The sequence below is a fragment of the Strigops habroptila genome, chromosome 3 (assembly GCF_004027225.2).
Source record: "Strigops habroptila isolate Jane chromosome 3, bStrHab1.2.pri, whole genome shotgun sequence".
Classification (NCBI taxonomy): domain Eukaryota; kingdom Metazoa; phylum Chordata; class Aves; order Psittaciformes; family Psittacidae; genus Strigops; species Strigops habroptila.
Window position 1 is genome coordinate 61666449 of NC_044279.2, and position 19802 is coordinate 61686250.

The window sequence follows — 19802 nt, forward strand, 5'->3', positions numbered from 1 at the left end:
CTGAAAAACAAACTGATAAAAATCCTAGGAAGATTAAAAAAGCATGAGTTTGCAGCAAAAAGTTTCTGAGAACAGAAGGTACATTTTGGGTTTGCAGCAATTTGTTTATAACCAGAAATGGATATCATAGAATGTTATTATGGGATGCTGGATGCTGTACTCACACTCATTGTATGACATTCTCTGGCAGGCAGATCTAACACAGATCTACAGTGGCTGGAGAGTGTCAGTGCAGCGTGGATGCTAGCAAATGTGAGCATGAGTAGAGTGCAGAGTTGTTCACGTGCCACCTTCACTGGAGTGCAAATCACACTAGTCTTGGCACCAAGACTCAAGAAACCTAGGGAATGTCATTGCATTCTGGAGTCACCCTGACTGTAGATTAAGGTTAAGAGAGCCATAGAGGTCAGCTTGATGAGATGACTTGGAGCACTTGAGAAACAGGATAATCGGGTCTGCCTAGGAGGCCATTCTGGAGTAATCTGAAAACATAAGGTGCACTTCACTTGGGATAACATTAGGAGTGTGGTAGCATTCCCCACTGAATTTTTTCACAATGGTGAAAATTTTTTCACATGGTGTTGCATTAAGCTGTTTGCTTATAAACATCATGATTAGGTAACCAAAATTTTGAAAGAGATATTTAGATGTAAATGAGTACTTGTATTGCTAGCACCAAAGAGAATCAACTTTCATTTCTGTAAGAGTAGGGTCCGGCACCTAGAAAACCTGCACATAAGTGGGACATAACATCCATGGCCTGTCAAATCCAAAACTATTTCTTGCCAAGATATTCAGCTTCATGTAAAAAAAAAAAAAAAAAAAAAGAACAACAGGGTATTTTTGAAGTTCTGACCACTTTTTTCAATGCTATATGTTTGTAATTCTAGTATCTTAAATTTTATGCATTTTTGCAATATCATAGGATTTCCTTCTGCACTAGAACTGCTTAAAGTTTAAAGAGATATACCTTTAAATCTTCAACTAAGGATCACAAATTGCATTGGTGTATAAATATTGTAAAAATGCACACTGCACAAACACAAGTAGGAAGGATACTCCCCAAATAAAACTATTATTTCCTGATCATAAAATAAAACAACAGTAAAAGGATAAATGTAAAATGTAGACTATGTAGTGATAATGACAAAATTCACAGAATCATATAATGGTTTGTGTTGGAAGGGACCTTAAAATCATCTAGTTCCAACCCGCCTGCCATAGGCAGGGACATCTTCCACTAGATCAGGTTGCTCAAAGCCCTATCCAACCTGGTCTCTCATGAGTAGTCTTAGGAATTTGATTAATTTTAATTGTGGGGCAAAATATATTTACGTGACTCACAGTGACAGTATTACACCCCTAGGATGTGAGGAAAAATACACAGTAGTCAGTGGTAAGATTGTAGTTGGCTTTAACGGGCTTTGGGCTGGGTCCGTAGCACGTGATGCATGTTCACTGACATTAGCCAGCTCCAGTCAGCTTTGTAAAGACTCTGCCTTTGGAGGAGCTGTAGATCTAAAAACCACTCATGATTAATATAAAAGGTGAAGACCTTGCTGAAATGCATGCCAAGAAAAGACACACACGCAAAAATCTCTAAGAGGATGCAAATCTTCAGCTACCCAGTGTCTGGGGGGACCTGCATGGTTCCCAAGTGGTAAATTCCATCAAACAGCACAATAAAAATGTTTTACTCCAGCACTTCTGTGTAATGCACGAACCCTCTCTTTTAACAGGTATCCCCTGAAGACCAAGCAGTTCTTCTGATGTTTATTGACAGTTGGTCCATCTTCCAAATGAAAATATGGCTGTTTGGATTAATAAGTTTACTCTGCTATAAATCTGAAAATTATAATTAGGAGAATGAAATAGGAAACAAATATCGAAAAACCTAAATGGTAGAAACATACATATCACCTCTGGATTCACATTGTCAGCATTTCTGAATAACAGTAACTCTGTTGCTGCTGTTAATGTTTAGCACAAAAATTAAGTTTGTTTCCCTATGTTGTAGCAATAGTTCTGTGGCAATTCACCTCCAGAATTGGCACTCAGGTATTTTTTGTTTCTTCAGTTTTGTTACCATTTACTTTTAAAAAGTACAATGATTTGTCAGAAGCATCATTATGTACTGCTCTGAAGTCCAGGGATTTTTTTTTTTTCCTGGGGAACAAGAACACCTACAAAGTATTAAACTGAACGAATCAGATGCTAGCATATGACAAAAATATAAAAATACAGTAGGCACTCAGTCAAGAAAATATGCACAGTAGATTTACTTAAAAAGAAAGTGATATTAGGATCAGTTCTATTTCAATGCAAATCTTTCCAAGCAGGCAATTAAAAGCTGGCTTAGGTATTTTATATGGAAATTCATGTCAAATCCCACTATGAATTTTATTTGCGAGAGGGATAACATCCCAGAAAGGTACCCTTGACAGAATTTCTCAATTTCCTGCCTATTTGCCTCTGCACAATATTGTTCATGTAACCAACATTCATTCTGCTGTGTGAAAGAAAGTAATAGAGCAGAAAAGTGAAGCTTCTCTTTGTCATTCAGTTCTAACATGGTTCTGTCATTGACAAACCTATATTTTAGTCACATACTTAAAACATGTATCCCAGTGTCTTCCCACATAACAAGTCAAAGCAACGCAAAACCCTGAGCTGAAAGAAAGCAATTAATAAGTTGTCTAGCCCTGGCTGTCAGCTATTTATCCAGGCGCTTAGAGTTCCATATCTAAGCACCTCACCAAGATTAATGTAGTTTTTCAACACCTCTGTTCAGGAGTAGGCTCATTTTCTAAGTGCAGATGCAGTCCAAGGAAAAGCAAATTGCTCACACTGAGTCAAGAAATGTTGTTAGAGGTGAAAATTGAGCACAGGTCTCCAAGTGTCAGAAGTGGTGCCTCGATGATCCTCTCCTGATGGCCATTTCTCTCTGTTTGACCCTTTTCCTCATCTCAACAGGAAGATTCTGCAACATTCAAGAAAAAAGCGAAGTAAAACCAAACAGCTCCAGTCCTTAACCAGTAAGTTCTGCAGTAGGATTAATACTACCACATACTAATGCATGGTTGTAGTGTGTTTTTTCTTCTCAGTGCTGAGTGCTACCACCATCAGTAACCACCAGTTATGTGGCTGGTAAATCACAATGTAAAGTACCTTTTCAATTTAAGAATGTCTTTTCCTTTCCCTACCCCCATCCCCTTCAAAAGTACAAAAAATCTGAAATAAAATATGTTTCAACTGCTACTGAAGTAGACATTCATTCAATTAAAATCAAGAAGTAACTGAGGAAAGTTAAAGAGTCCTAAAGAAACAAGGTTATTAGTGAACCCATACCTTCACCTGTCCTTGAGAATTCCCAGAATTGCCATTTTAAACCTTGGACTTCACAGACAGGTAACTGGCAGAAGAAATTCAAACTGGTTAAGTGACAGGACACATGAAGCAAAAGCCAGGATAGTCAGACTCTGCTTTCACTAAAGCCAAAATCCATTTTGATGCTAGGAATTCCCTGGGACCCACTGTGCCATATCTTTTTCAAAGATGATTTTTTGGTTTTATTGATACTGAGTTGTTTTATTAAGTTCTAAAATTGCAAAATACATAAATAACAAATTCTTAATTTTGATGGTCATTTCAAAGGTACAGATAGAGAATATAGTACGCCTTACTGCACTTTTAATTGTGCTTTCAAGATTTTCACAGATTTTCCTCCTGAAAATATGATGCATTCCTTTTTCAAATTTTGCAGGTTTTTCAGAACAGGAATAAACAGACAGAAAAGAGAAGCTGAAGAACTTTTATGCTGAAGAAGAACATTCTAAGCATTTTAGGATTCTTATGCTGATAATTTCCATCTCTCACATCACTTCTTTGTCACATTTTCCTTGTACCTCAGCTTTGGTATTTTGAGAAATGCAAGAATAACTAGGAATGCAACTGCATGAAAATGAACAGAAGTTAGATGTGAAGACTTAGCTGCTATTTGGGCAACTAACTCCGTTCTTCTATAAAGCATGAGTTTACAACTCTTCAAATACTAGACTTACAAAAGGAACATTTTTATTGTTCCACCTCACCTTAAGCTTAAAAACTGCCCCCATATGGCAGCAGGATGAAGACAAGAATTTAGGATGCTTTTTAAAAATAAGAGATTGGTATGAGTCTGCTGGTATATCTCATTCTCTCTCTTCAATTATAAGCAAACACATACATAATCCGTTTCTCAAACAGTAGTTTATGAAATCCTGTGTTAGCTAAATTAGGATTTGTGTTTTATCAGATTAGTATTTTTGTTATTCCTAATGAAAAACTGTTCCATTACATTAATCTTCCCTATTGTTACTTACTGTCTTTAAATTTTCAGTTAAGTTTTAATTCTGCACCATGTATTTTCATCTGTTTTTGTTTACACTGGTGAAAGCAAGAGAGACATGAATGCTGACCAGCTAACACACTAATAGTTAGGACACTCATGCTTGATGAGGCCAGGAATCCGAGTACAAGTTATCACATTTTATGCAAGCACTCTAACCTCTGGGCTAGCAACTTTTCTAGGGCAGGCATCCCCAGCTCCCAGCTCCGGTTCTAGTCCCACCGAATTCTGCCTTAGACTCAAAGTATCTGTGTTGTTGAAAGTTTTATTGAAGCTGGCATATTTCAAACAAAAACTCTGTGGTTCAGGTCAAGTGCCACTTCCCAACACACATATAAACCGTTTCATAATTCCCAACCACATTCATTACATAACTAAATTTTTAAAGGTACCTCAGAAAATAAGTGAAATAGTGTCCAGTCATGTTTTCTGCGAGATCTCCTAGATTCCTGATTTACTGTGGTTATATTCCCAAGTAGCGTGCAGCATTCTAATGGACTATGATTTGCTGGGCAACTGAAAGTATTTTTGTTTACAACTTTATTTTTAGCTAGTCCATATGAGCAAGATCAAACATTGCTGCCATCTTTTGATTAAAGTACACTTAGCTCTCTAAGGAGCAAGGAAACATGAGGTCATAACTGACAAATACATGCACTGGGCAAATGATTTATTTATGCAAAGAGGAGAACACATCTCTTTCTAATAAAGAAGAGCCAGGAGACAGTAAAGACCCTATTAACTTTACACACTAGCTTTAACCAGACACTAGGCTAGGTCTAGTGCTGAATTTTCCTCACATCACTTTCAGTCATCAAGTGAAAACTGAAAACATCATGGAGGCACTCCTGCCTGGGATAGTGGAGTGGGTACCTGGAGAGAAAAAAATCTGCCCCTTTTCCAGTATTTCTCACAGTTCTTACTTTTGTCAAAAGCAAGAGTGCACGTGGGAAGGACTGTGACCCTGTGAAGTTAGGGCTAGGTCCCAGAAACATAGTCCAACCCCAAAAGGCCTGGTGAGCTACTAGAGAAGTGATGATTAGCTTCTACAGAAGTTTCTAAGTCTTCAAGGGCTGAAGATTATTTCCTCTTTGCTAAAGGTCCGCTTTTACACAACCTATTCGCAATGAGCTGCATTTAGTGTTGTGAGAAAGCATAACTCAAGTGCATCACAAGAGCAAGCAGAAGTTGATACTTGGTGTGAACACTTCACTGAGACAACAAGCAACTTTCAACTAAACAGTTACAAAGGCCTTATGCAGTAATTTCCCTTTAAACAAGCTTACACCACTATCAGGGAATGTCAAATTTGGGAGGAAGTTTATTTTTACAAGCTGTTGAATGTGATAGGGTGTTTTTCTTTAAATCATAAATCTGCTGACTTTTGTGGAAGCTTTTGGAATCTATGAAACATGCAATTGTTTCAGTGAGGGGTTTGCTGAAAATGCCTGATGGTTATCTTTCTTTGAATTATTAGTTTAACGAAACAAGAGAGGTTGAATAGTTGTTGGATAGATGTTTTGCAGGGAAATACCTGGTTGTGTCTGCATCATCCATCTATATTTCCCAGCTCTCCTCAAAAGCCCAACAAAAAAAGCTGCTTTGGGCCTCAGTGAGCTACTTGGATAACAGTAAGGGATTTAAATGCTTTCTAAACATACTGTGAGGAATCTCTGCAAGTATGGAGTTAAAATAAGCCCCTTGCCTAGTCCAAAACCCATACAGTGAATGATAGTTTTGCTTCATCACTAGAAAGGCAATTTAGGGTTTCTCTCTGACTCCCGGTATCCCTTAAATGGTCACTGCAAGACCATAAGTGTTGAGCTTTTCATACTTCAATGGCAGTCTCATATAAAGGAAAAGCGGATTCAGACTTGTGAAGAAAGGGACAGAGGATCATTATGCTTGGTTCTGATTAAAGAAAATTAGTAGAAACTCAAATTTCATTTCAGAGTTTCCTCTTTTCTATACAGATGAGGATGATGCTTGGCTGTATTATAAATTTAACATAACTTATGAGAAAACCCATTGGACTAAGCATGCCAATGGTAGTTTCTATAGGAAACAGCAAGCAAGGGACCATGTAACTATTATCATGTCTGATCAATTTGAAGCTTCCAGACCAACCACAGCAGGGTCACATGAGGAGGACAAGTACTGAATGGACACCTCATAACACCTATAGCTTTCAGTCCCATCTAAGTAAGGGTGGAAAAGACCCTGCTCCAGACAAATAATCTGTTATTTCTTGGACAACTCTTATTGTCAGTTACAAACCAGAATAAACAATTGTTTCTAGTATCTTTTAATGCTATTCTCAAATGGCTTTTTATGAACTTGGGTATAAACTCTATTATTTTCAGTGTAGACCCGCAATGGATTCAAATTAAATGCATATTCAATAAATCATTTTGTAATGTTACCAAAACGATATATTTGACTTAGTCAAACTAGTTCCTATGAAATGACCTAAAACTTTGTCCAGGATTTATAACTTCTATAAATTGGCAGTGGTAGGAGTCAGCTGAAAAATATGAAACAATTGAATGCTTTTGTTAAAAACATTTAACTCCCATATGAAGACAGGCTGAGAAAGTTGGGGCTGTTCAGCCTGGAGAAGAGAAGGCTGCGTGGTGACCTCATAGCAGCCTTCCAGTATCTGAAGGGGGTCTACAAGGATGCTGGGGAGGGACTCTTCCTTAGGGACTGTAGTGGTAGGACAAGGGGTAATGGGTTCAAACTTAAACAGAGGAAGTTTAGATTAGATATAAGGAAGAAGTTCTTTACAGTGAGGGTGGTGAAGCACTGGAATGGGTTGCCCAGGGAGGTTGTGGATGCTCCATCCCTGGCGGTGTTCAAGGCCAGGTTGGACAGAGCCTTGAGCCACATGGTTTAGGGCAAGGTGTCCCTGCCCATGGCAGGGGGGTTGGAACTAGATGATCTTAAGGTCCTTTCCAACCCTTACGATTCTATGATTCTATGATTCTATATTTTTCATTTCTTTTAAACAAGCATGGCTAAATATTTCCTGCAGGAGACATTATTTCCCACACAGTACAGAAATTACCTTTGGGACTTCATTTTACTCTAGACAAAGCATGAATTCTTTTACAGTGTATGTGAATTTCTCTGTGTGTGAGTGCTGTTTATCATGCAGTAGGTTATTTAGCCTCCTGCAGTTTACAAATAATACACGGAAGTTCTCATTACTTCACTACAATGGTAGCTTTCTAAAGTGGAGAAGTAAACCAATTTACAATTTGAAGTAAGGGCCAGTATTTCGTTAACTACTTTTGTCAGACCAGGACAGGGAATATTTTGGGGGGGGGAGCAGGGAAAGGGGGAAAATTGCTATGTCATATAAGTGTCTTAATGAAATAAGATGATCTTAAATGGTAAAGAGATTATGGCTGAGGCAACAGCTTTATTCAGTGTAATGGTTTTAAATATATTTCAGTAATGATGCTACAGTTGTAAGGTATAAGCTATCATATAGAAAGAAACAAGAAGTTGTTCAGTTTCTACTACCTCTCACCCACTGCCACCTATGACAAAGCTCCTTATTAAAAGAGGGTATTATTTTGCTAAACCAGAGACTGGGTTGCAGGGTTCACTTTCTGGCTCTGCCACTGGGTTAATCAGTGACTTCAGTGTGTTTATCATAACTCCATTAGTAGAATGGTGACATTAGCATTTCTTCCCCTCTTTCTTCTTTTTGTTTAGATTGCCATTTCTTCCCAACAGAGTCTCCCATAGAAATTACCTTCTGTTAACATATCTAGAATTTCATTTAAATGGCTGAGAGAAGTGGAAAAAAACAGGCTGCACAGTTAGGGTGAAGCTCCTTGTAAATATAGAGAATTTTTCCTAAATTTTCTTGCTTATCAATCAGAACATAAAACACTCATCCAAAACTTGTGCAAATGCTGCTGCTGATAAAATAATAATGATAATGAAAAACGATCAGTTTCCCAGGGAGAAATTACTACAGAATTTCAACAGAATAAAAAAAAGGTTCAAATGAAACATTACGGTTTCTTGTGGTTTGGTATCTCTATCTGGCTTTTTGTCTAAAACACATAGCTTGAACTTGTAATTTTGATTCCTTTTGTGCCACCACTATTTTAAATAGTTATATTACATACAATACCAATTTTAAACAATGAATCACAATGAAATGTGAAATATTTCAGATTTCTTGTCAATTTAAGAATTTCTAAAATTTTGCATTTCCCTCCAGAAATTCTGTTTACTGACCAAGGTTTTAGCTTACCTTTTTGGTCTATAGGGTCCAGACAATGGGAAAACTCCCGGAAGTCATAGTGGACTGACTGAAAAGTGAGAGAAGATTAACAAAACAATACAAAAAAAATCACAAACAAAACCTGCAATATAAATATATTGAGACACATGCAAATTGCATGATAACTGTCACTATTTTTTTCTGTTAAAGGCCTAGAATGGGAATTTTAGAATAGTGTAAGAATATCCTTCAATGATATTCTTAGAATGAAGGCTCTTGGTAAAGAGCACAAACATGGCATGGAGGGAAAACAACAGTTAGCAAACCCTGCTAATTGTACATTAGCATTTTTTCACATTGGTGTGACCACTGTGCCATCACCTACCCTAGTCAGATAAAAATTTTCCCAGGACATTTCTTCGATAAAGAATTACAGAAACGATGAAAGCACAGTCATAAATCCAGGCAGGGAACAACACTGTGCTCCTTTCCCATTGGCTATCAGAACCAATTGTTGAAACAGATGTCATGTAAACTGCGTCTCTGTCATGCATACTTTTAAGATGTGATGTACTGGTCAAAGAAGGATACAGATTTGTTTATCTTAAAAAAGAGACAAGAACACTAACCTTGAAGATCAGACTAAGTATAAAATGGCCTAAAATAACAAACAAAATGTATGCCATATCTAAAGGTTTGTTCCTCAAGTTTATACATGAAATTCATGAGCAATTCTGGAGATGCTGATCCTCAAAAAATGTATTGAGAATCCAGATGCCAAGAATCTCCAAGAGGAATTCTGGATATTCAGCACCTTCCAGGATCACTCTGATGGAAAAAAAAATCAGAATGCACCAATAGATTAAATCAAAGGGCTTAATATTGATGCATGGATGTGCTTTAACTTCATTTTAATGGACTTATTTCTGGAGCAAGAAAGGCTTAACCTCAGTTGAGGAAGGCAAGGTTAGGAAACACTTAAACAAATGGAGCATACACAAGTCCATGGGAACTGATGGGATGCAGCCATGAGAGCTGAGAGCGCTACCTGATGTTTTGCTTCTATATTGTCTGCTAGACCCAGGTAAGTAATGTCTAACTCTAAATACTTGCATGAGGTTTTTCATTTCTTTTTTCAGCCTACTTTGTGACCCTCTCATATTCAGCTTCTAAGTAAAACAGCGCATTTGAATTTCATTAGTGCAAATTTTAATCTCCAGTTTAAATACTAATGGAAAACAAATTTTAAATCTTGCTTCCACAAGCAGTTTCTCTAGAAACATAGGATCAGAATTATGTTTGCATAGTCAGAGATATACAAGTCTTAGAGATAGTGATCAGTCATAATCCATAAACACAGCTTGAATTCCAGCCCTTAAAGATTAAAAAAGCTGACATGGCAAAAATAAAATTCATCCAAAGTGGATGTAGCTTTCTATTCCTTTAGGAAAGAACCCCACAGGAGCTGCTTTTGTATATTACTTACACCTTATGAAGCTGCAGATGCATTAACTAATTAATATCTGCTGCCATACTAGGCGCAAAGAAAATATTCTTATGCATACTATTGCACATTTTTCATACTGGCTACACACAAAACAATGGCAAACCTACATCTAGTGTCTAATCTAGTAAGTCACATCTGTATCGTTTTAAACTTAATAAATCAGCATTATAATCACTGAATAATATTGGATTGCAACATCCATACCTGCACTGTTCTCAAATTCTTAACTATAATCCAAGTTCAAAGACCTTTCCAAACATCTACATTCACTATAATATGTACTTTGAGTCAGGCAAAATTCATCCCCATAAAGAGAAAATTCCTATTTTCAAGATTTATGAGGCACTTACCCAGTGATAAGATTTGTGCTAACCCACTGCACAGGAGTGTATCTGACCCTTCGTGAACACAAGGGCATGTGTTATATTTCAGAAGTCCCAAGACTTCTGTGGTGGATTCAATAACAGGCCTTATCTCTTTTGAAATCAATGGCAACATAAAGAGAGAGATTTTTTTTTTTTTAAGCAACATGTATTACTTAGAGAAAAAACACATTCAATCACATTGTAGAAAAATGGGAGGGAAGATAAATGATGCTTTTTTTCATCTGAAGTTCCCTGGTATGAGTATGAATGGTGTGAAAAAGAGACAGGCATATGATAAGAAGTAGCACATAGCAAGTTATTGAGACTTTTAGATCAAGGAGTGCAAGCTCTATATCAGTCACTGCATAACCTCAGTTTTGAGTGATGCTAAAATTTCCTGCATGTTGCATATCTACTTCTCCTTTTTTATGTAAAAAAAAATTTTACATACTATAAAAATTCAGGACACAGGAAATTAGTCAAAATGGGAGAAGGGAACTGTGTTCAAGGATATCAATAGTTTTGTGTTGATTTGATCTACACAGTACAAAGGCAATACAAAACAATATGTACTGCTCATCAGTTCAGAAAGGAAATAAGCACTAAACCTGAACCACTGCTTTGTCAAAGACATTAAAAATGACACAAGGGCACAGAAGTTTCACAGTATAAAATGTTTAGAATGGAACCAGTAGTTTTCCAAAGATCTTACTGGTTTGCGCTATGTAATTCATATTCCAAATAATGACTATGCAAAAAGATATGCACCTTCCATCATAGATTTTCTATGATGAGACAAAAGCTCTGTAAATTTCTGGATAGGAAATGTGAGCTTGTAACATTGAGCCACAATAGTTGGAACGGAAATTCTTACTAAGACTGGTGTGACAAACTGGGTTGTTGTCAATACACTTGTCCCATGCATTACCAAATAGCATAGAATGTGCCTAGAGAAATAATATCTTAAAAGATCAAGTTTTAAAAGGTAGCCTTTAATTCACTTACCACATTTTTCATTTAGAAAAAAAAAAGGAAATTGAGAAAGTGGACATGATTGCTTGCTCTATGCTATCTGAGTATTCAGCCTGATGTATTTCACAGCACAAAGAATCAGGAATTCCTTAGAGTGATTTATCTTTACACAGAAAGAAATAATCAGTACAGTTTATCTTGTTCGAGAGAACAGTTAATTGTACACTTAATTCTAACCGAACACAAACCTCTATTGTGTTCAGCTATAACAAAGTGTATAAAAAACACCACAAAGATCAGGCAAAGATGTCAGCAGAACCACAGAGGTGTTATGTGCAATAGATCTGAAAATCAGGGAGGCTGGGAGCAGAAAGCCAGAACTCATGCTGCAGGCATAATCATGCACTGAAGGCATGCTCTTTCCCAAGACTTTATTGTAGTCCAACTTTTAGTCAACATAACAGTACAGCTAGTCAGAACTGATGTAAAGCTCAAAGAAATTTAAAATGTAGTACAGAAATGTGATTAATATATTTCCCACAGTGGGGGCAATATTTTGAATGCATGTGTTGCTTCAAGAAAGAAATAAATGACACTTCAGGAACCATTCTACAATGTTTTGCTGGTAAGTATCTAAAAAAGCACTAAAAGAATAATTACAGCACGTACTTCATCATTCAGAATTGCAAATGGTAGAACTACATGCATCAGGTACAGTTTGTCCCACCACTAAATTTTTTCAAACCTTGAGTTCAGTTTTACTTGCTTAAGTAGATCACATTTACTTGATTTGTAATATATTTAAACTTTTACTGTGAAAGATGCCAGTGTTTCTCCAATAAAGATGTTTTACCACATCTCTTGGAAGGGGGTAGCCAAGTATCCCAGTTCTATGGATCTGTAAGCTTACACAAAGACAGGGCCATGCGACAAACAGGAAGCAAGGGATGACTCCTGTAGAGATCAAAATGGACTGCAAGAACCAGACCTCTCAGTCTAACACAATGATATCCAGTGCTGGCAGTCTGCAGACTTTTTCTAAGAAATACAAAGTGGTCACAAATAATTAAAAACATGATGCTGGTTGTTCTAAATTCTACAGGTTTCTGCCTCCACCATCAACCTAAATTTTAAAAGTTGACAGATTGAAGAAGATTGAAATACAATTGCTCCTTTTTGACCCTGAAACCTGTCGTGTATTTTACTTTAGATCATTGATATTCATCTTCACAGAAGCTGGTGTGTTTAACTGTATAACTCCCAGGTTTTGTAAAAAAACTTTTATTTTTATGAGCAGACATGAAGCCACATATAAAACTGAGGTAAGTAAAGACCTTTGAAACACATAAAGATAAAGCCTTCAAAATGACTGTTTATTGACCAGGAGAGGAAGACTTTCAGAATGAATCCAGGCCAGCTGGTGAAAAATATGCTCATTATACAATGTAACTTGTAATTGAAGGACCTGGACTGAAGGATGTCCTACATTTATCTTTCCAGTTAAGCAGAGACAGGAAGATCAACTGCTTACTGGGAAAGACAGAGGGAAAAGTTGCAGTTCATTATTGACTGTGACCAAAATTCTTGAAGACCTGTGCCTATTTAAGCTTACAGATGGTTGCACAAGCTGCACAAGTAGACTTATAATCAGATACTTTTTTTTACAATACTAAGCTAAGAAGCCTTAAAATTTGATTGCTTATTCCTGCATCAATATTGTGTAGGTTCATACAAACTAACACACATCTCATTTAGGGTCCCTTTGAACCGCCAAGATAGGACTGAGAGGGCTAGAGGAAGAATCAGTCTTCAAATATTAGCTTGGATTTCGGTAAGCATTTAACTAGTTAAGAGTATATCACCCTGTAATAAAAGGTGTGAATAGTTCATGGGAACACTCCCAAAATGTGTGCAGACCAGGTACCTTCAGTATTGATAACAATGCAGCCCTGGGAGTGTAGAGCACAGTTTCTTCAGCGGGTTATGCAGGCTATGAAGAGCTTTAGATTGTCAGTCCCAAGGTATTTGGTTTAAAGCCAGAAATGAGGTACATTTACATCTGATTACAGTACAGACACAACCATATAAAGGAGAAACATAATCGGTACAACTCAGTATGTTCAAAGACGCCCAAAATCCCAAGAAAATGTACAATGGTGTCTTTAACGGTGGAAGCGTCAATGCTTTCACAGTGCAGGAGCTTGTAAAAGAAAGCATACAGGTTAAACACCAGAAAAAGAACTCTATCCAGGTTAGCCTCAATGATAAATCCTCTAGCTCAAAGCCCCACTGAAATAATGGATAAATTACATTGTTAAATTGAAATTACTATTGGACATGGTGGTCAATTATTCCCCAGATTCCTAGTGGATTACAGTTTTTCAGTGAAACTGCTATTTCTACAAACGAGATGTTAGAAATGTGCATTCTGGAGTTTAAATGCTATTGAAATTATGCCAAGAAAAACAGTCGTGCCTGGCTGACATTGGAAGTAATTTGGCAAGTTATCAAAGTTTTACAGTACACCCCAATTTATTGCTGTGTATACAAAGCTATCCCATAAGCCAAAAGCTATGTTAAACTATAACGTTTATATTTTATGCAGAAGAAGAAAAGGTGACAAGGAAACAGAACGTTTTTCAGTATTAAAGTGTACGATGAGAAACTATTTTCTACCAGAGTACAACCATAGGAATGCTTTTGTGGTAAAGAACTTTTTGTTTTGGTAAGTTTTAAAGCCTGTAGGTCATCTGGAGACTCTTTCCAGCTCAGGAAGTTTTTGAGCATGTGGTTAGACCACAAAGTGATCTAAAACACTTTAAGAAAATGTGGTTTCTTTTTCCTCCTAAATTTCTTTATGTCACATTTGTCAGCAAACACAAAACTGCACAAATGGCATGTGATCCCACAGCAAACTGCCTTTAGGAGTTGAGATTCTGCCTGCCAAGCTCATCTAAGGCTCTCCTAAACCATGTATTCTTCTTGATGGCCAACACATCCCTTATCATGAAGCTACATAAGCTTTGTTACAACACTGCTCTGAAACAACGTTATTAACCTGGTAGTTGATGACACAGAAGGCAGGGCATTGTTTCAAGAAGCTCAAAATCAGTGAAAGACTCCTTGACTCTTCCACCAGCAGTGACAGAACTAGAATTGTTTCATGAACAGAAGAACAGGTAGAATATTTGTTACTGCAGGCGGAGAGAGGATTTTTTTAATCCCTTAACCTGACCAAAACTCAGGAAACTTAGGAAAGACTTGACCTATTTTAGGAAAGACTGTCAGTGTGTGAAGTATTTTAAGGAGCAGAAAGCAAGCAAGCCTTTCCTATGGTTTCAAAACAACTGGGACTTCAGACACCTTCTCTAGTCACTTGTCCCTGGTGAAAATCCATTTCACTAAACTCAGCTGTTCCAAAATCTTAAGCAGGGCTTCAAAAAATTGTGGGCTTTTAAAAATGGTAAGACTGTAAGAAAAACATCATTGAATACTGAGGTCATGGAAGTTGGCACTACTAGTGTTGATGTACTGCTTTCAGCCTGAAGGAGGGCAGGCAGACTGAAGGAGTACATGCCCCTGTTGGCCTGGTCACCATCTGGTTCAACTTCTGAGACAAATTCTTCACTCCAATTAGCTCTTCTAATTTGAAAAAAGAAAATTCAAAACAAGTCACAATTGAACCATAACATTAAAACTACTGATTCTATACTTCTAAGCATAATTTCTTTCCACTAACAGATAAACATAATAATGTTAATTTGTGTTTGCATATCTGTTTATACCTATTAGGAGTTACACTACCTGTTGCTTCTCATAATGACTCAAAGCAATGATAGATTTACGTTATAAAATGCAACCTAATTCCATAATAGAAATTTGGTTAGGATGATGTAAGTTACCAAACTAAGCTGTCCATACAATCCAAATATAGAGTATTAAAATTTTTCTAGCTGAAACAAGGAGACAATAGAACACCAACAATTCACAGAAACAGAAAGTACAGGCACTGAGTACACAAATGTATCTTACATCTAACCAGCTGCAAAATAATTTGATGGATCCCAGATGCTGCAGATAAGAAAGGCAAAAGCATATCTCTGGAACTTATTTGAAACAGATATACATTATTTAAATTTATGCCTGTAATAACAATATGATGGACAGGGTATGAGTTTCAGACTGAGTTTACTACACACAACAGAATCCATAGACCTGTCAGTAAGCCGCCCCACTGGTCAAAAATGAAAGGTACTCTAATATTTACTGTGAGAAAGTAAGACTTTCCCAGATAGCCTACAAGAAAAAAAACAAAACAACAAAAAAGCACCACCTTTTTTCTTCCAAAATACATCAATTATAAAGCGTCCTGAAGGAGGAGCTGAACTCCTGCATTCACTCAGGGCACTCTGAGAACTTTCACAGAGTAATCTTCACACTGGGGCTATGTAAACAAATAAAATCCATAAACCACTTCAGACCTGCCAGAGCTATATGGCACAGCAAAATGTATGAGGCAGGTCAGTCAACGATTCATTCACACTGAAAGCCTAGCAGTGATAAGGCAGGACATAGCAAGCAAGGGAGGGGGAATTCCCACAGACAGTGGGAATGGGGGAGGAAGACCTGTGAGAAGAGAAAGGCTTCAGATTTTTTGAAGGGGACAAAACTCAGAGACACCTGCCGTGTTCTGTGGCTACAGCATGAAATGTATTTACAGAAAGACCAGGCTTTTCTAAAACTTTATGTTTGCATGAAATCATTTGGGCTTACATTTTGTTTCATGTAGATACAAAAATGATGGGTCTTTTTTCTCCTTATCCCCGATTTGGATTTGTGCCTAACAAAATGTTGATAATAGAGGAATGTTTTAATTACTGCTGAGCAGTACTTACACAAAGCCAAGGTCCTTTCTGTTCCTCACACCACCCTACCAGTGAGTAGGCTGCAGGTGCACAGGAAGTTGGGATGGGACACAATCAGGACAGTTGACCACAGCTGACCAAAGGGATATTCCATACCATATTATATCATGCTCAGCAGTGTAATCTGGAGAAAGAAGATGACGGGGGGCATTCATAGTGCTGGTGTATAGTCTTCCCAATTAACTGTTACATGTGATAGAGCCCTGCTTTGCTGGAGATGGCTGAACACCTGCCTGCTGATGAGAAGTGGTGAATGAATTCGTTGTTTTGCTTTGGCTGTGCGTGCAGCTTTTGTTTTACCTATTGAACACACAACTTCTCTCATTTTTACCCTTCCAATTCTCTCTCCTACCCCACCAGGGGTGAGTGAGCAAGCAGCTGTGTGGTGTTTAGTTGCTGGTCAAGGTTAAACTACAAAAGGTCTTTTCTCTTTTAGCCTATTCTATTAAATCAAATAATATCATATAACAATAAATCTAAGACCACATTTCTTTTAGGACTCCCCCATCAGAGCAACGTGCTTTTAGCTGTGCTTCTAAGCAGATACCTGCAAAGTCATCGTTTCCTCAAGTACAGCTCACAGATGTTCTCAAAGTATCTTCAATCCATTGCATCACAGAAGTGATGAAGAGGTACAGAAGTCATCATTCCCAGACTCCCACCTCCTCTTCTGCTAGGGGTTACCATAATCCCAGCAAGGATGAGTCTGAATGGGACATGCATTATACTACTACAGTCCATGGGTTTATTAACTGAAAATCGCAAGTTACATTGATAAGTCAAAAAGCAAATTGCAGACGCTCAGGATATGCTACATGTCTCATGCAGATTTCCTGTCTGAAGGAACATCTGGAAGACAGGCCTGGGCCACCTACTGTTGGAAACCACTGCAACTGCCCCTGCAAAGCTCAGGTAGTGCTCTTCATACAGCTGAAGAGGTGAAAAATTTGAATGCAGCCCCTAGGCCTGCCTGAGATGCTGGGTAAATATGCACGAAGCTGGCACACACTAAGCGCTGCACTATCACCATTGTATCGCTTGCAGCGCTACAAGGTTTGACTAGTTTAAAGCAACACTGAATACAGGAACATTACAGTGTGACAGACAGAAAATGTAAAAACACAGAGGACATACAAAGTGTAGATCTCATCAAAAAGGGAGGGTTGAGATTACCTGTGTCACATGGGAGCACCAGAAATTCAAGTGACCCATGAAGAAGCTCTCAGTCACTTCTTGTCATGTTTCACAGGGGATGGAAAGGGTAAAGTTGCTCCTTGGCAAGTTTCCACTCATTGTCCAAGCATCAACTGCTACTGCTGTGCCAAACGCTCCACATCATCTTCCCTTCCAGTGATGCCTGAAGACCAAAATCCTTCACTAACTTCTGTGTACCTTCCCAAGAGCTGGTCAAACTATGGGTTATCAATAAAAGGAAAAAAAAAAAGTAAGAAATGTTGGAGTGAAAATGAGGGAACTTGAAAAAATAAAATATAAAAATTAAAAACATATGGAAATACCAGTGATTACTAATCATTGCTGCATTTTCTAGTTTACAGGTTTTGCTAAAAAGTCTCTAGGTAGTTGCAAAATTCACCTTCAAAAGGTATCATTTATAGCCTGCACATAAAAGTTAAAGTATATACATGTGTGTTTATATATGCTTGTAAGGTGATTTGGGCTGAGAATTTAAATTAAACTTGATAGAAAAAATATATAAATTCTTCCATAATCCAGGACTCAGTGATTCTTCCATTTTTTATTGCTGTCATTTTGGCTGGGAAACTTGTATCATCTACTCTTATCATAATTAGACATGTCCATTAGTTACTTCACTTTGTTCCAATAAGTACTCTACATCATTTCTAAAAACAAACAGTTTAAAAAGCAAAGTCTTTCTAGACCTAAACCTGCCTGCAGACTCACTCTGAAGCTGTCACAGGAGGTTCTTTGCCACAAGATCAGAAACCTCATTCACAGTGGTTATCGCATCAGCAGGATTACACATATTTTTTATGTTATACACTTGGTCAAGTCTATTGTGGAATGCGCAAATCCAACATTAAACCTTTCATGAGAAGTGAAGAAAAAAAGGCCTCTTCTCAGGTAAAAATGATAAAAGAGATGGATTAGCTAAAAGGATTATTGGCAGTCTAATATATATATTCTACTAGCCTAGTATAAGCACTTGTTCATGTTACCATTCTTCAAAAAAAAAAACCCTCTTTCCAGAAATGATTAATTTTGAGGTTATGTACAAAGTCTTCAATGGAGAGGAAAATATTTGCATATCATGCTCCACTTTTACTGGAATTCTAGCCATGAAATATAAGACCTGCTCTAATTCAGCCAGTGCAGAGACACTTACAGGGAATGATTAAGATGGCAGTTTAAGAATACAGTGTGAGGCTTTTACAGTTTTCTTTGTATTATGGCATTTAGTTTAGTTCTGTATATATGTAATTTTAAGGATCTTTCTTGTTGCAGAGTTGGATCTAGAATATAAAGCACTGGTGGCTTTTATGAGCCTGTCTGGACTATCCAAACAAAAAAATTCTTGTAGTAGGCAAGTTTAAGACACTACTACTCATGAATTTTAATGAATAGGCCAGCATACATATGTAATGCAGCCCTGTGCTGAATGGACTCAGAAGTGTTTTAATGTGTTACCGCTGACTGAATTCTGAGGAAGATGGAGTGGTTGAGACATGTGCATTAGATCAGGATGATGTACATTTCTTCTCACACCTACAGTAGCTTTTTCTGGCCACAGTATTGCGTGTAGAACACAGAGGACCAGGAAACAAAGGTAGCCAAAAGACTAACTATATCTAAAGACTGTATTTCACAGTCATTTTTGCCTTTTTTTTTTCCTTCCATACTTTTAAATTCTAGCTGAGCAGTAACTGATGAAAATACTCTTTTTGGGTACTGCAGCCAAAAGATTTCAAATGGAAACAAACTCCCATACACTGGATGTCCCATTCATCTATCTTTTTCAAATACCAGGTCATTTCTTGGTCTTCAGGGTTCTTCCAACAGTAGAGCTCCAGTAAATCAAATAAGTTAAAATCCCATTGTTGTTTGTTTTGCAGGGTTTTAGAAGTACACAAGGACATATTTCTAGGCTCCACAAAAGTACTGTTATATATCCATGAAATTAGATACCTATGACACACTGATTCCCAACTTAAAAATCTACTATTTTGTTACAAAAAAAAAAGTGTTTTCCCCCTTTGCGAGCACCTCATTGTTTCCTTCCTTGTCCTGCCCTCCTTCCCCCTTCCCTAAAATGCTACCTCACCTATGACACATCTAGTTCTGGACTACTAAACCTGTGAGCATGCACATACACGCACACTCATGCATGAACAATCTTCATTGTTCATAAAGGAATGCTTTTCTT

The 19802-nt window shown here is 37.4% G+C and overlaps 1 long non-coding RNA gene across 1 annotated transcript; it reads right to left on the reverse strand.

The window, feature by feature from the left end:
• Positions 1–2261: 2261 nt before the first annotated feature.
• LOC115605175 lies at positions 2262–17933 on the reverse strand. The gene is made up of 3 exons (XR_003990529.1): positions 17573–17933; positions 8661–8718; positions 2262–2980 (listed from the first exon to the last, which is right to left on the reverse strand). It is a non-coding gene; the product is annotated as an uncharacterized LOC115605175 (long non-coding RNA).
• Positions 17934–19802: the final 1869 nt, after the last annotated feature.